The sequence below is a fragment of the Terrapene carolina genome, unplaced genomic scaffold (assembly GCF_002925995.2).
Source record: "Terrapene carolina triunguis isolate 2854851 unplaced genomic scaffold, T_m_triunguis-2.0 Scaffold130, whole genome shotgun sequence".
NCBI classification, from domain to species: Eukaryota; Metazoa; Chordata; order Testudines; family Emydidae; genus Terrapene; species Terrapene triunguis.
In genome coordinates, this window is record NW_020664481.1 from 2,577,288 (window position 1) to 2,590,891 (window position 13,604).

Sequence of the window (13,604 nt, forward strand, 5' to 3'; positions counted from 1 at the left end):
ATCTGCGGCGGCAATTCGGCGGGAGGTCCTTCGCTCCGAGCGGGAGTGAGGCACCGTCCGCCGAATTGCCGCCGAATAGCTGGACGTGCTGCCCCTCTCCGGAGCGGCCGCCCCAAGCACCTGCTTGCCAGGCTGGTGCCTGGATCCGACCCTGGCGCTGGGCTCTCTGTCCTGGTGTGGACACGGCCTAGGACAGGTGACAGGGTGACCAGATGTCCCGATTTTAGAGGGACAGTCCCGATTTTTGGGTCTTTTTCTTATATAGGTGCCTATTACCCCCCACCCCCTGTCCTGATTTTTCACACTTGCTGTCTGGTCACCCTGCTTGAGGAACCTCCAGCTTGCAGAGTCAAGCGCCAAAGTTAGGAAAAGACCCAATGAAGCAGCAATTGCAGGGAACCTTCTGCCCAGCCCCCTGCAGCCCTGGGCTGGGTGCAGCATCTTCAGAGGCTATGCCCCCTCCCGGGAAAGGTTAATTGAAATGGGCTTTAGAAAACCACGGGCCATGTATCAGAGCGGGAGCCGTGTTCGTCTGGTTCTGTAAAAAGCGACAAAGAGTCTGTGGCACCTTATAGACTAACAGACGTATTGGAGCATGAGCTTTCGTGGGTGAATACCCACTTCGTCAGACGCATGGAGCTGTGTGATTTGTGGGCGTTGGACACAGGCTGTGTCCAGTGCCCCCCAAATCCATAGTCAGTGTGTCTGTGTTTCCATAAAAACAACAAGGAGTCCGGTGGCACCTTAAAGACGAACAGATTTATTTGGGCATCAGCTTTCGTGGATAAAAAAACTCACTTCTTCAGATGCATTGTTTTTTACCCACGAAAGCTTATGCTCAAATAAATCTGTTAGTCTTTAAAATGCCACCGGACTCCTTGTTGTTTTTGTGGATACAGACTAACACGGCTACCCCCTGATTCTTGGCACGATGTGTTACCAGATTTATTGGATCATGTGAATAACTTTAGTTACAAAGCCATTCATTTCTACACAGTTGGATTTATGAGTAATTTTTAAAAAATGTTAGAGCATCGTTAGAATCCCAAACCTTTCCTGAGTGTCTGGTTTGTGTACGAGTGGACGATTCATAGATTTTGAAGGCCAGAAAGGATTACGATGATCTAGTCTGCCCTCTTAAATAAGACAGGCCAGGGAACTTCGCCCAATACTTCATTACCTGGGAGCTTTCTACACACAAACTTGCACCAGTTTAGTTAAACCAGTACATATCCCGGTGTGGACACCTTTACATCAGATTAAAACAGGTTATAATGGATTAGCTTGCCCCATAAAGACTTGTCTATGTGATAAATGGCACTGAAATAACAAAAGGGGTTGTAATTCACACCTGAGTTATTTCAGTTCAAATCTACATTTTACCAATATTGAAATAGGACTGGTGCTCTTACTCCAGAATGAGTGTGTCCACACACAGCCTTCCACTGAAATTATTAATGGTGTGAATTGTAACCCATTTACCTCATTCGGTGCCAGGTCAGGTCGCGTGTAGGCAAGCCCCAAATTGACAAATTGTTAAGATTTAAAACGATTGAAGAGCATCTACGCACAAGTGGCACCAGTTTAACTAAATCAGTTTAAAGTCACACCTGTCATTAAGTTGGTGCTACTTTGTTCATAAGCCTAACAAAACCTCTCTCCGATATAAATATGGGCTCTGTACTGCAGTCCTTATTCAGGCCCAACACTTAGGCCATGGCTACACTTGCAAATGTAGAGCGCTTTGGGTTAAACCCGCCTTCGGAGAGCGCCCCAGGGAAAGCGCTCCAGTCTGTCCACACTGACAGCTGACAGCGCACTGGCGTGGCTACATTTGCGGCACTTGAAGCGGCATTTGGAGTGGTGCATTATGGGCAGCTATCCCATAGAGCACCTCTTCCCATTCTGGCGCTGTGGCTTGTGGGAAGGGGGCGTGGGGTGCGGGGCATTCTGGATCCTGTCCCAACGCCCCGTGATGCATCGCTTTGCATCCCAGCAATCCCTGTGCTTCCGTCCACATTTGGCGCCATCTTTCAACGGTTTCTGTGCAGAGCACGCTTTGTCTTCCCTTTCGGTCTGCGGGAATGGAGCCCGAACTGCACACCGCCAGTGTATGGTTTGCCTGAGGGAAGACCTCAGCATATGGCAATTCAGCAGGGCCAAGAAACAGGACAGTCCCAGCAGTGGCCCAATCAGCACGTTGGTAATGACCTGTCCTGTGCCTTGGGCTGGAGAGGCTGCTCTCTTTGTCTTGCAAGAGGTCATTCATAGCATTGGCTCCATCTAATCACTGCAGGGTTAGGCTGTGATCTCTTCTCACCTGTCTTCACACAGGATATCCTTTCCCTTTCCCCTTCCCATCCATGAGCACGGGAGCCTACCGGGCAGGAGATTAATCACATTTAGCTATATAGCATTTTCTACCTTTAAAGGGCCTTACAACCCTTAGCTAAGGGCTTGCCTACAGGGGTAGTTATATTGGCATAATACCCATATAGTTAAATCACCGTAATTTCTGGTGTGGACACTTACTCTGGAATAAAAGTGGTTTTCTCCAGTTTAAACTAAACCACTTCCAAAGTGACATAAGCTAAACCAGGAAAAGGCCCTCTTTCCAGAACAAGAGTGTCCACACAAGGAGTTATACGAGTACAACTACAACTGGTCACTTTACACCAGTATAATTTCCTCTGTGGACAAGCCCTTAGTGATGATCTTCCACAGCCCTCTTGGTAGGTATGCAGATATTAGCCCCGGTTCTGTTACAGCACAGGGTGAGAATTACTTTCTGTTTAAATTTTATAGATGGGAAGCTGCGGCCCAGGCCCAGAGGCAAAGTGACTTGCCCAAGCCCAGAGAGGAGTCTGTGTCAGAGCTAGGATTAGCCCCCAAGAAGTCTTGGCTCCCAGTTCTGTGCCCTCTCTGCTGTGAGTAGCTCACCCTAGGGTGACCAGATGTCCTGATTTTATAGGGACAGTCCCGATATTTGGGGCTTTTTCCTATATAGGTTCCTATTCCCCCCAGTCCCAATTTTCACATTTGCTATCTGGTCACCCTAGCTCACCCATGTCTGCTGCTGAAGCAGTGGGAGATTAAAGCCAAGCAGGCTAAGATAGTTATGCCCAGAGTTAGCACATGGATCTCAGGCTCAGCTCAGGGGAGTTTCAGAGTTCATATCCATGTGCTCGCTCGTTGTCCTTTGCAGCGTCCTGCTGGCTGGTGGGGTCAATCCTGCTCACCAGCTCCGTGACCAGTGTCTGTAGGGGGACAGCCCACAACCGGCTCACCTCCAGCACACCCTCGGGGTTGGCGCTCTCTTTGCTGTCGTACTCCTTCACCACCTTGTTGGTGGTCAGGGAGAGGCCAAAGACTCGCAGCCCACAATACTTTGCAAGGAGCATCTCGGGAGCAGTGCTCATTCCGGATTACCAAGGCAAGCGGTGCTTCTGCGGTGTGATAGGGACTGAGCTTCGTGGGGCTTTCCCGGAGCATCCGGCCAGAGGGTCCTTTCACCAGCAGGGTCAGTCTGCCCAGCAAGGGAATGCAGCCAGTGTGCCTAGAGCCCTGCTCAGTGGTTTAAGCATTGGTCTGCTAAACCTAGAGTTGTGAGTTCAGTCCTTGAGAGGGGCCAGTTAGGGATCTGGGGCAAAAATCCATCTGGGGATTGGTCCTGCTTTGAGCAGCGGGTGGGACTAGATGACCTCCTGAGGTCCCTTCCAGCCCTGATATTCTATGAATTGGGAGCAGGGGGCAAAGGGAACTGTGCCTGAGGACACCTGGGCAAACCCTGGCTCCTGCAAACAGTGTGGTGGGGTGTTTAATAATGTCTGTTGAGAACAGGCAGGGCCTGGGTTTTAGGGGCTCACCCAAGAGAGGCTCACAACTCCATTTCTCTAACGCAGATGAAGGAAGGACCGGGTGAGCCCTGCTGGGATTTTAACCTGCCCATGCAATCTATGTATATTACACACCTCAGGCAGGGGCAGCTGAACCATCCTCTGAAGCCCAGGCTGTGGTCGACGGTCGGATTTGTTTGCTCCGGCCATTCTGTCTGTGCACACAGAGCACGGCCGCGAGAGCTGCACAGGAGCTGGAGGGAATCTGGTCTGTCCTTGGGCCGGACGCAGCTGGATTTTAGTGGGAGCTGCTGCCGCTGCTCAAAGGACCAGGCTGAGCGCAGAGGTGTCACAGCAGCGCAAGGGCCTCACTGCGCATTCCCTTGCCTTGCACCGCTGACAAGCAGACACTACCTAGCACTGCAGGGGCTGGCACCTCAGTGTTCCAGAGGGAACCAGAATTTGGCCCCATGGGGGTTCCTTACCAACAGCATCTGCTCCCAGCATGTGCCGCACCCTGGCCTCAGCGACAGATTCGAAGTTGGGGCCCCCCACCAGGCAGTACACGCCTTCCTTGACAAACGACGAGTGGCCGAGGCTCTCCGAGATCTCCCGAGCCAGGGCTCAGAACTCCTTGCCACAGGGACTAGAGAGGGCTGGGAAATGGGGCCCGAACCTGAGGAAGGCAGGGAGGCCAAACGAGAATAGTTTGCTTTTGCTTTCCTGATGGACTCAGTGGGATTTGCAGCTGAGCTAAGGAACAGAAACGAAAAAGAGTCAGAAAGCCCTGTACCTGTTGGACTATACTACGGATACTGAACTCTTCTATAGCATCGCATCCATAGATCCCTGGTGCTCTACAAAGGAGGTCAGTATCATCACCCCATTTTACAGATGGGGAAACCGAGGTAGAGAGAGGGGAAGTGACTCGCCCAAGGTCACCCAGCAGGCCAGTGGCGGAGCCAGGAATAAAACTCAGGTCTCCTGAGGCCCAATCCAGTGCTCTATCCATCAGGAATAGTCACCGGGACAGACCTAAGGAGAAGAACCTGGCCTGGGTTTTGCTGCCCAACTGGGATGGACTCTGGGTGATGTCCTTGGACAGGAAGGATCTGAATTCCACACATCCCACCTCAGCTCCTTGAATGGCTTGGTCTCCGAATTGCTCTTGCGTGCCAATTGGCAGGTAGAGCAGACCGCTGGATGGGAGCAGTGAGCGTTCTACAGGTAACCGCCATGCCATGCCAAGTAACATGCCTTTGATGAGGCGTGAGCTGGGGCATGATTGCCAGCCAGGGAGGGGAGGCTGGGACTGGCAGAGCCACTGGCATTACCTCTCATCGCTGGGCCCCGGCAGCGGGTTCTGTCCGGAGAAGCCTGGCAGGTTGATGTGGTCTCGGATAATCATGAGAGCTCCAGTGCTGTAACTCTCTGCCAGGGCCCCGGCTGCATTGGCGACAATAAGAATCTCCATGCCCAGGAGCCTAAATACTCGGCTTGGGAAAGTGACCTGAGGGAAGGAAAGAAAGCAACTGGGGATTAGCCCCACTTGTGCCATCAGGGCCCTTCGCAGGGATATTCCCACCTCAGGCTACAACCCACGGCCTCTTCTGCTTGACTGCAGAGCCTCGACCCGACCTGCTAGGTCCCAACCTCCTAACCGAGCTCCGTGCCGAACGCCCCACAGAGTCACCGCACGATGCCAGGCAGCCCGCGCCCTGCAGGCCAGAGTCAGCCCAGAGGAGCCAAGTGCAACTCCCAGCAACTTCACCCGCTTCCACCAGGGCTGTGTTTGCCGCTAGGAGTCTTTATACTGCCCAGGGCCACGGCACTGTCTGTGCCTGGTATCCCGGGTGAGGCTGGCGCTGGCTCTTGTCCACGGGCAGGACATGTGAGAGGGGCTAGAGACACTGTGGCTGAGAGAAGTCAGGTGTGCTGAGAAGTTTGCCTGTGGCCAAGGTCCCGGAGGAAAACCTGCCTAACAGCTGGGAAAGGGAGATGAGCATCCTGGGCTGATCTGCTTCCCCTCTCCAACTTGTCCATCAACCCAACACCCCGGACCCCCCTCCTCTCCCACCCTGAGCTGTTCTCTGCACTCACCCCCTCTGATCAAATACTTACCTGCGAGACACAGCGACCTGCCCGGTTCCATCCAGCTCCTTTGCCTGGAGCCAGCCGGGCATCTCCTCGCGCGTCCTACAATTCTCGGGGTCTCAAGCAGCCAGGCTTGACCCATGCCCACCCCCTCCCACGCAGGCGTGGTACAGATACTGCCCCCCCGGTGCAGAGATCCTCCCCTCACAGGAGCAGCCGGCAGGAGGATGGTGCATCAAGTGCTGCACTCAAGGCAGATTTGCCCAGGGCAGGCTCTGCAAAGCCCAGTCCCCCCAGGCCAATGCCCAGGGCCCCCTGGGACACTGTTAGTGCCCGTTTACAGCAGGGCGGGGATCTTCAGGTGACTTGCGCCTCACCCCCCCCAGCCCCGCCTCGCCCCGGGACAGGAGAGATCATTAACCCTCTCTTGGCCTTTGTCTAGCAGATGGGAGGAGCTTTCACACTCTCAGGCCCAGATGCCCTGGGCCCAGCTGGTGATGAGTTGAGCTCCAGGTTCTGCTTTATCAAAGCAGGGCAGCTGCCCCCCCCTCAGCCCCCAGATGCCCCTTAGCAAGAGCTTGTTTCTTCTCAGAAGTTGATGAATGACTTTTTGGGGCATGACACGGCCTGGGATCCGGGAAGCCTCCGAGTCTGAGACAGCCCTGGGTGCTGCGGGGTGGGGGTGGGGGGGGTCCTCCCCCATCCGTTCAGCGCTGCCTTTGTTCCTTGGCTTTTTTACACATTAAAAAAAACCCTTTGTAGAATGGGGTGGGGGAGGGGATTGCAGGGATGAGCTGAATGGCTCCTTTGTTCCCTGGCCTGTCACTTACTGTCAGGTTAGTCGGGAAGAAGAGAGGGGGCGAGCCCTTAAGCAGCTGTTTGGGTGCGCTGACGTTTCCTTCTTCACGTTCATCGGGACTTTATTATAGTGCGGTGGGAGGGGGAGTGCCGGGGGCTGGGGCTGGGAAAGGGATTTTCACCTCACTCCTTTGCCTGCCAGGATTGGATTTGGTTCTTTTTTCTCTCCTCTCATTTGCAATGTGGCTGCCGATTCTTTGGCCCCTTTGTGGTGAGTCTCTCTCCCGGGGTGGGAAATGGCAGAATGCTACAGTCTTCCTAGGCAGGTGTTTATGCCCCACTCAGCAGGATGGTAACCGAGTCTGGTCCTTCCCCTGACTTCCAAGTGAAGATGATGATGATCAGGATCAGTCATCAGGTGAAGGGGAAGAGGGGCACTTCCCCCTTCCTGAGCTCATCAGCGTGGGGCATCTGTTGCTGTAACGACCTGCAAATTGACACAAAGACATAAAGAGAAGACTGGATGCAACCAGAATCCTTGCTAACAGTGACATGTTTCCAAGGTCAGACTCTGATTTACTGTAGCAATTACTAACCAGGCACCAATCCCCAACAAGCAGGGCTGCAAGGAACCCAGGGATATGGAAAGGACACGAGGGTGGGCCCAGACCGCATGCTGTGATCAACGATCAGTGAGACTGCAGCCCGCAGGCGTCTGCAAAGATCTCATCTTGCTATGACCCTGCAGCTCTGAACTGTGCTGCAGCGTGAGAGAGGACACGCCAACTGGGCCTTCCTCACTCCTGGAGCTAGAACGAGCCGGATTCTGATCTCCTGGCATTGCAGAGATGCTGCAGGTTAGTCAGTGTCACTCGGAGCAGAATCCAGCCCAGGGTTTTACATCTAAACACATAAGAAAACAGAAAGGAGCAGCCCAAGTTCTCATTGTGGAAAAGAATGGGCCCAAGGAGTATCTGGGCAGAAGGGTGCCCAGCTTTCAACACTGGAGCCACACAGGTTCGAAGACGATGGTTTGAACCTGCCCTTGTTCACAATGGTGCAGAGTGAACGGTGCAGTTCTGCCCTCGCTGACACCCAGGCAAAAAAGCCGTCTGTCCAAATGACATCGGACTAGCTACTGTGCCGGGGCGTCTCACTTCTCACCTTGCTGCCACCTGTGTCTGCCAGCCCCTGCACCTTTCGCTAAAGCAGCAGTGTGCAGGTAACCCGTGCCAAGGAGCTGCTAGCAGCTCCTCACGTAGAATAGCCTGAAATGCTTCTCCACAAGCCGTCTCTCCGTGCATACCCAGGCAGCTCTCCAAAGCAGCGAGCACCCCGACACAGCCTCTTCCCCAGCACGATACGAGGAGACCCTCATTCCTCTGCACTCGCTCACTCAATGGCACCAGCTTTATCCTTGTCCGGTTTTCGTTCCAGGCAGCAGGCACTTTCCCATTGTCCTGCACCCTCGGCTTGGCAGGGTCTCCTTGGGTCGGGGGGGAGACAGAGGGAGGGCTAAAAGCAGGAGGATTTTGTTCTCTTTGTAAGAACCCCTCTCTCTCCTCTGGCTCTGGCTGCTCCAGGCCTGCTCCCAGGCAGCTGGTTGGTGCTGGCCTTATTTTCACTCATCTTCTCATTGCTCTCACCTGGCCTTCCAGCCAGCTGCTTCGCTGGGTCAGAAGTCAGCAGAGAGGCCAAGGATCCGAATGAGACGTGGAGGCCCAAGTGCCCTCCTGGCCCTTGAGAAGGTCGCTCCAGCTCAGGGCTGAAGCACGTTAATGAGGTGGCCTGGTGAGGGGAAGGCCAGGCTCAGCTGCTGCTGATGATGTTCCTGGTCTGTGGAGAAATGGCTCTCCAGTCTTTCCCAAGCACTGCCATCATCAGACACGCTCTCTCTAGCTGCCTGCTGCATCCTCAGATGCCGTCTGTCTTATGCCACCTTGTTCGGCTACTGACCTGGCCGTTCCGGGGCTAGAGGTTGATCTTACCATGACAGCAGTTTGACAGTCGTCCTGGAGCCGGTGCCTTGGGGTAGAGGGTTTCTTGGGCTTGGCTGATACATGGTTTCCATCGACTGCCCCTTGTTCTCGAGTTCTAGCCAGGCTGAATCGGAGAACCCCACTGATCTTCTCGGGACCAGTCACCAGTGTGGCTGCCTCTGTTATGGCCTCTCGCTGTCTCCTCTGTAACCAAGGCAGTCCTGCGGGAGACCCTCACCCCTGCTCCAGGCCCTTTATGCTGGGTAAGAAGGTGTTGAGAAGGGGCCCTAAAAGCCTCATATCTTGCTGGGGGAAGATGCCCCCAGAGCAGGCTGGGGGTGCACTGGGGTACGTCAGGAGCAGGGTTGCAGGCAGCCTGTAGTGAGGTGGGCCAGAGCAGCCAAGTGAGGCTGCTGTAACTTGGAGAGGCCCCCAGGGCTAACTTCCACTAGGGCAGCCCAGCATCGGGAGGGTGCAAAGGTGGCTTAAAGCCCCATTCCGCCCTGCTCCCGCTCCCTCCCTCCGCCCCGCCTGTGATTTCTGTGCTGCGGCTCTCGCCCCTGGTGCTTTCACTCTCTCTTCACACAGGAGTCTGCCCAGCCCTACTCCTGCTGCATCCTCCTTCGGAGAGGGGCCCCGAGCGGAACACCTGGGTCCAGGTGCGGGCGTGCCCAGGAGCAATCATTTCAGGGGACGGGAAACTGCTTCTTTCAACCGGGTCCCGATGAGACGTCATCGGACCAATCTGGGTGGCCAGTCTTGGTCTCAGTGGTGCGGCAGAGATGTTCTTTGGGCTCCACCTTGTCCAGAGACTGCAGTGAAAATTTTCGGTGACCATCCTCACTCCTAAGGATGGCGGCAGGCCCTGTGTGAGGATCCTCGCTTCTTGCCCTGGATGTGTCGGACTCTCCTCGCAGTGCTAGCCAAAGCACGGAGTTACCTTTGGGGTCTCTGGTGTCACTGCGGAGGGAGGGCCGTGCACTCCAAAGTCAGATGGCGAACAACACGCCAGCTTCACTTATCCGCCACCCACCCAGCTCTGGTCAAATTTACCACCATCAGTTCCCTTCCTGCGGACGCCTGCAAAGCGCTGGCCTGGCCTTGCAGGATAAATGTATCCAGCCAGGGAATAGGCACCCTGCATAGCTGGGAGGAGAGAGCCTTGCTGCGTCAGGTCTGAGTTGAGGTGGGAGAGCTTGGTCAGAAAAACCTTGAAAAGAAGGTTTGCGTTTTCCACAGGTGGGGGGTGTCAGTGTCCCTGGCACAGCCCTGGGACCCGTTAATAACCCCCCCGAGCCAGGGACTGAAGAAGACTATCGAGGGGGCTGAATTCATTAGCAGAGAAGCTGGGTCTCTCCCATCCTGAGATCTAGGTGTGTGTTCTCACTCACTCTCCCTCCAGATTGGGAGAATTTCTCTGTCCCAAGAGTCCCTCTGTCTCTGGGGATTTTGAGCCTCTCTCTCTCTCTCTCTCTCTCTCTCTCTCTGGTACACACACACACACACTCTCTCTCTCTCTGTATGAGGCCAGCTGTTCTGTTCTGAGGCGATGTCTTCTACCTCCCACTATATCATCCTATGCCCTATGTGGACTAAACTCAAAGGAGATCATCTTTCCCTCGGGGCTCACTGCTGGGCCCTTTGCAGACCTGAATGCGCTGGAGTCGTTTTTCATCCTGGGTTTTTCCTCTGAAAAGCAAATTAGGGGAAAACCCCAACAGAGGCCCACACCCAGGGTTGAATTTGGCTCACGTCACTTTCACAGCCCTCTCCGCTCATTGCTCTGTCCCCTGTAATGTGCTATTTCCCCAGGCTTTGCGGCAGAGCGTGGACAGTCCAACACAACTCACTGGCTGCGTCTGCACAAGTGTTGTCCGGGAGATCGGGCGCCATCCTGCCGGTGGGAGCACAGACAGGGTGCTGGCGCTCTCACATCATCCTGCCTAACCCTGCTCAGAGCAGGGCAAGACGACACCCAGGGGAAAAGTGAAAGGGGCCTCTCAGGGTGCCAGCCCAGAGGGGCCTCTCAGGGTGCCAGCTACCCCTCCTCAATACAGCCAGTGACCATCAGTCCACCCAGCACCCCTGCAACTTCTGTTCCAAGCCTTTACAAGCTTCAGCAAATGACCCCTCGCCACCCCTGCCCAGGTGGTACAGAGGGAAATGCCGCTGCCCCATTGTGCAGATGGCAGACAGAGGGTCAGACCCTCCAAAGTGGCCTCTACTACAGGCTGCTAAGGCCAGATTCTCCAGTCCGCGAAAGGACCCGCAAGCAGCCGGAGACTCTCCTGGTGCAGAGCGGCTCTCTGAAGCTGCACCAGCCATTCCCCCGCCTCTGGGATAAGGGGAGGGAGAGGTGCCCTGGGGGTGCCCTGTGGGGCAGAGCCTGGGCATGATGGGAATGGAAGCGGGCATGGCAGAGAGCTTTGTTACCCCATATCCTCCACAGGCATAATGCGCCGGGGAAGTTAGAGCCACAGAAGGTCAACGAGCTGCCCCTGGGTCCTGCCATGTCACCTCGTCACTGCTGTGGCAGGATCAGACGGGTGAAGAATCTGCACCCAGGGTCTGTCTGGCCAACTGCTGAGCCCCCACAACGGTCAGTGTAGGAAAGAGGAGCAGCAGGAGCTTGGCCCCTCTGCAAAACAGCTCACGGGGGCTGCAGATGGGCCTCCAAAATCCAGGGCTGCCAGACCTGGGGGCCGCTTTGGGAAAGGCAGCCCCGGGTGCCTGGCCCCAGACTAGCACCACAGCCCAGGGAAGAAAGCAGGCGTTTGCGGTTTTTAGGCCTGTGACTGCTCACCTCTCTCTGGGCCAACCCCCCAAGTCCTTGCTCCAGCCCCAGGCAGGTAAAACTCCATGAGCTAGGAGTGAGGGTGGAGTGGGACGGCCGGGTTTGATGCTGGGAGCGTAGCATGGCTTCATCTCGGAGCTGCTGGCACAAGCTGCAGGGCAGTGACCTCGCTGCAGCCCCCTCGCCCCGCTCACAGCCCTGGTCGCCCCCTTTCTCTCGAGGTGTAAAACGAGGACAAGCCAGCAGAGGGCACCAGGCAACCAGCTCGGCTCCTGGTGACGGGTGTGAAATGGGAGAAGTCAGCAGAGGGCTCCAGTTCCCCACCTCGGGCCCTAGCAAGATGCATTAGGGCAGCAAAGCCGTGTGTCAAACCAGCCCCTCCTGACTCAACGTGTGCACTGCCTTTCCTCATTCCCCGGGGCCCGGGGGAGTTCACACAGCGATGGGAGAGGGAGGCCGGGGCTCCTCCACCCGGCTGTATTCCCACGACAGCGCAGCTTCTCTGCCGGCTCGAAGGGCTCGCCTGGAGATGGCACAAGCCAAGCCCCACTGCCCCCAAACGCCAAGGAAGTTTGGACCCAGGGCTGAACCTTGCAGCGGGCCGCAGCCTCAAAGCCAAGCCCCAGGTCCAGACAGCTCTCCCTTCCGCTGTCCGGATTCCCACCCACGCTAGCAATGACGCTGCAGTAGATCCTTTGCGCTTACAGGGCGCTTGTCGGCTGAAGCTCTCCAAGCACTTTGCAAGGGATCCCAGAAAGCTCCCAGCCAGCCCTAGCCGATGGGGCTCTCCAGCTATATTCGCTTTGCTCTCGTGACCCCACAGGACAGGGAGGAGATGAGACACTGCCAGGAACAGCAGCTGGAACTAGGATCCTGGACCGGGAAGAGAGTGACTGATCTGGCCCAGCTGGAGCTGGGATCCCAGGAAGGAGCCCAGGAGCCAATGACCTGGAGATGGACTGCCCTTCCAGGAGAAGATTGTCACTCCGGAGTGGGGATCTCAGGGTCTGTGGGGGCGGACGGGAGAAACCCAGCCTCCAGGGAACTCCCAGCGCAGCAGGGAATCTGCAGTTCCCCACGCGGCCCGCAAATGGCCCTTGAAATGAACCAACACTGCTCTTCCCCACTGCCCCAGTCTGCCCTGCTTTCTCCCAACTCACTGCCCCCTCCCCTGTCCCCAGCTCGCCCCCTCTCACTCCAGTCACACCCCTTCCCCAGCAGTGGTGGGAGCATGGAGCAGGACCAAGCCCAAGGGGAAGGCAGGAGAACCCAGCAGAAGTGGATGCAGGGGGCAGTGAACGGGAGCTTGGGGTTGGGTGCTGGAGGTGGGGATAGCAGTTGGAGATGGGGGGCTGAAGGACAGGGTGAGGGGGGCGCAGGAGGGGGTGCAGCGGCTGGAGGAGCCTGTTCCCAGGGCGGGAGGGGATGCAGAGAGGGGTCAGGACAGAGTGTCTCAATCAAGGCAAGCAAATGTGGGATGGGGGAGGCACAGATACCCAAGAGCTGTCAAAGGACACGGTGTCTGGAGATGCATGAGTGCCCCAGGCCATGCCTCCCCTCCTTGGTGGAGTTGGGGGCATGTTGGGGAGCAGGGTAAGGCAGCCAGGATCCCAGGAGACCGCAGAATGACCCCTCCAGGGCTGGGGGGAGCTGGCACTCCCGGCTGAGCCATGCCAGCACTTCCCTGCCTCGGAATCAAGGCCCTGATGGTAGCAATGCAACTGGTGTGAGCAGGACCTGGTGTGGCGCTGCATGCCCGAGTCTGCAGGCAGGTGGAAACACACGGCTGGACTTACACTGGGGACAGGCTCAGACTGTTAGGGGCAGGAGAGTGAGCTGCTCCCAGGACGGTAACTGGGAAGCTTAACGACAGCACTGGCTGTTTCCTGGCTGACCGTATTAGCAGAAGGAGCCATTTCAGGAAGGCACCATGCGCACGCACACACTGCTGCTGGCTGGGGTCACAGCCAGGGACCCCAGGGGCGAGAGACCGGGCCAGCTGATGAGGGGTGGGGGGCAGCATTTGGATGCTCAGCACTGGCGTTTGGTCTCCCCCTTCTGACTGGCATCGAACAAACCAGGGAGGAAACCCCGCCAGTTCTT

General features: G+C 56.3%; 1 pseudogene; it reads right to left on the reverse strand.

Annotated features, from left to right (window-relative positions):
• Window positions 1-3,164: 3,164 nt before the first annotated feature.
• LOC112107287 lies at window positions 3,165-9,443 on the reverse strand (annotated as a pseudogene).
• Between the last annotated feature and the right edge of the window lie 4,161 nt (window positions 9,444-13,604).